General features: G+C 48.8%; 1 pseudogene; it reads right to left on the reverse strand.

Annotated features, from left to right (window-relative positions):
* Positions 1 to 466: 466 nt before the first annotated feature.
* On the reverse strand, positions 467 to 1,504 carry LOC130453791 (guanine nucleotide-binding protein-like 1; annotated as a pseudogene).
* Between the last annotated feature and the right edge of the window lie 2,146 nt (positions 1,505 to 3,650).

Genomic DNA, 3,650 nt, shown 5'->3' on the forward strand with positions numbered 1-3,650 from the left:
GACACAACTGGCAGGAACCGTGCCCCCGTGTCTGCTCCTTATGAACAAGGAGTAGGAGAAAAGAGGAGCACGAGAGAAGGGAATAAGGACTGGCTGGTCATTAAGCAGGGCCCCTGAAGAAAGGGGGCTTCGGGCGAAGGTTAGGATGAGACCGCCACGTGCCAGGATGACAATTCAGGCTCAGCTTTAGTCCAGATGGGAAGGGGGCTAAGAGAGCAGGTCAGCTTTATTCACAGTTGGGGACATGAAAAGGGGGTACCCCCCCCCCCCCGATCAGACCAAGAACAAGGAGATTGGATGGGAGGGAGGAAAAAGGGTTGGAGGTTTAGCATTCATCCTCACCAGTAGGGCAAAGGGGTTTAGCCCTGCCAGGTTTGAAGGCTGGGCAGGGATGGGGTGTCTTGATCCCCCTCACCCTCCTCATCAGCATTTCAGTCCTCCTCTCCCTCCTCTTCCCCAGAACTGCTCAGCTCTTCTTCATCATCCTCATCCTCCCCCGACAGCAGCTCCAAGGTGTCTGGATAAGACTTCCAGGAGGCTTCTCAGGTGTCCCAAACACACCGGGGGGGGGGGGGGGGTCATGGCCCGAGTCTTCAGCGTCAGGGTGCCTCAGTTGAAGCAGTGCCTGCACAGGTATTCGGGAGGCCAGGTTCCCACAGACGTGCATGGCTGCTGGCTTGGAGCAATGGGGCAGATCCCAGCCAGGACCGGTAGTTGTCGGAGCAGCAGGGAAGGAAAGAAAAGGCAGGGCAGGCACAAAGCTAAACAGAGGGTGTGAGGAAATATGTCTGAAAGTAGCCCGTGGGACCCGTTCTGCAAAAGCTCCCCGCCTCCCACCCTGCAAGTCCATTGATCGGGGCCAACTTTCCCACATTAGGAAAACCCACCCAGCCAACGACGGCAGCCACAAGGGCATCCTCATAGGGCTCGGGATGGGCCCATTGGTTCCAGAGCTCCATGTTTGCTGCTCCACCAGGCCTGCTGATCCCTCTTCATCTTCTTCTTCCCCTGAGCCAGCCTCCCGGCTTGCTCCAGCTGCATCCTGGATGCAGAAGAGAAAAGAAAACCTTTTCTCTCCAGCTTCTTAAGGCCACTTTCCCTACAGTGAGGGTCTCACAAGCCCTCAGCAACTGCTTTGGTCCCTGGGCGCGAGTTCAGACGGGCCTCTTAGGAAAGTTGTGAAAAGCGCAAGGTGGAGCCGGGCAGTGCGAACGGCAGCGATACTTCTGGGCTCTGATGAGAGCTGGGGGAGCCGGATCCACTTGGGTCAGCACTAAGACCACATGATCACGGAAGGCTGGGGGAAAGCTGATGACTGGACGCCGTAGGTCTGTGACGAGGACAATATCGGATATCTCTAGTTCATGCCGCCACTCGCACCAGGTCTCTAAGTCGTGTGTGCAGTAGCTGAGTTGCTCAGAAGTGTGGATCCATGGATCTTCCCTAGATGCTGGGAATCTTGAAAATTCTCAGGCCCTACTTCGGAAGATTTGGTTAAGACCATTCCCCATTTTAAACAATGAAGGGACTTGATCAGGAATGTGAGAACTCTAACATTACTCCACCCATACTGAGGCAGACTTTAGAGGAAGATAAAGTTGTAAACTCCTGACTGAACAATGTAAAGTACTTAACCCACACTTAAAGTAAAGCTAAAAACCTTAAGCTGGGTCTATTTTTAGATCTAATAGAAAAAGGTGCTAAGTACCTATGAAGGTCAGGCAACTTGCATACTTGCAAGGGGCAAGCAAAGAGGTGTGAACCTCCTCAGAAGTTTTAGTCTACCCAGAGAAGTTGAGAACTAAAGGAAGGTGTGAATTAAGAATGGTCAGTCCTGTGAAAACGTCTACTGTGATTGGTAGATGTGAGAACTTAGGGGAGGTGACATAGGAGAAAATTTCCTTTAAAAGGAAGAGGATTCGGCCTCTAAAGGAGAGCAGCTTGCCAAAGCTGAATTGGAGGGTTTGATGGCTGAACTTAGTGGAGCTGAGGAGCTGAACTGGAGGGTCTCTCTGAACACTAGAATCTTGCTTGGGACAAATCTTGTGGTGAGTGGATTAAAGACTGACTGATATGCTCTTAGGGCTTGGGCCTAGGCTGGCCTGGGCTGGCCTAGCCCTTTTCTCATTGTTTCCTCTTACTCTCTCTCTTTCATTAATTCCTTATTTGTATTAATTAAAATCTCCATAAAAACCCAGCTGACTTGGGTATATTTTATATTTGGGAATTTTCCCCTGGTGACCACTTTACATTTGATTTAATTCAAGACAATATCTTGAAACCATATTTCCACGGTCACAGTTTAAGGCAAACACTCTTTTATCTGTAACAGTTTATGTCAATCCACTCTTTTAACTGTAACAATGCTCCTGGGAGCTCCTTTAGAGTCATCTACTGTTCCTTGGACATCTCATAATTCCAAAGGGGATGAGGGGGAAAGTCTAAGTTAGAGCCTGGGTGGTAGATGGACCCAGTGGCAAGCTCCAGAGATTTCTCACTGACTGCTTTCAGCCCTTGTTCTCGAGCCACCCTCCTTTCCCACTCCACATGTTCCCAGGTCTCTTTCAAAGGGTAATCGGGACCTATTGGGATCCTAGCAATGGCCAGAGCCATGGAAGGTTGGCTGCTGCTTGAGCCAACAGATTTGCTGGGTCACAGATTCTCCATTAGAGATGTCAGTCTGCTCCTCCTTCTGCTTCTGGCTCTTGCTGCAGCTGTTGGAGCTGGAGGGAAATCCATCCTGCAGCCCTCCCATCTTCTCACACTCATCCTGCAGCTGTTTCTTCTGCTTTTGCTGAAAGGCTTCTACCTTGGCATTGCCCACCTCGCTCCCACTGGTCTCCAGCCCTCTCGAGGCTCCATCCATGCCACTTGGCCTCTATCAACACCCCCTAGGCTGCCCCCAGCGCTTTGGGCCTGGGACCCTTCACAAAACACTTTTTAAAAACAATAAAATGAGACAAATTGAGAAATTCACTTCTCATTGTTGGGCAGAACCTATATAAAAATGCGATGCCTCTTCATAAATGAATATATATATAGATTTATTGTTCTACCAATCAAAGTAGACAAAGAATATCTAGGTTTTTATCTATATCTCTATCAGTCTGTCTGCCTCTATATATCCATCCATCCATCCATCCATCCATCCATCCATCCATCTATGTATCCTTAATATTCAGCAGTGGAAAGGTGTTGGAATGTCCTGTATAATGAGGAAATATATACGAACAAAATCCAGCTACCAGAACACTGCCTGACTTCAAAATATATCATTAAGTGGTTGACACTGAAAGGGCTCAGCATGGGTTAGCAATGCCCCCACTGCTGCTGCCACTGCCACAGTAGCAACAAAAAGGACCAAAACAAATCAATAGAACTTGGTAGATAAGCACGAATCTGAAGCAATGGAAACAAGGGCCAAGTGTTTGATAAACAAGTATAGTTAGAAGGGGCAGACAACACTCTCTCCCTATTTGAAAAGAAGTACTTGGCCTCAAGCCATCAGCATCTTAAGAGTCAATTGAATCAGCAGGGTGAGGGGGCTCTCAGAGCTCTCAGCCCTCAGACCATTACATCAGCCTCCAAGAACTGAAACAGGTAAAACCCCAGAAAACAAGCTAAAAATAGCATCAAGGAAGGACTACATT

Source organism: Monodelphis domestica, chromosome 1, assembly GCF_027887165.1.
Source record: "Monodelphis domestica isolate mMonDom1 chromosome 1, mMonDom1.pri, whole genome shotgun sequence".
NCBI lineage: Eukaryota > Metazoa > Chordata > Mammalia > Didelphimorphia > Didelphidae > Monodelphis > Monodelphis domestica.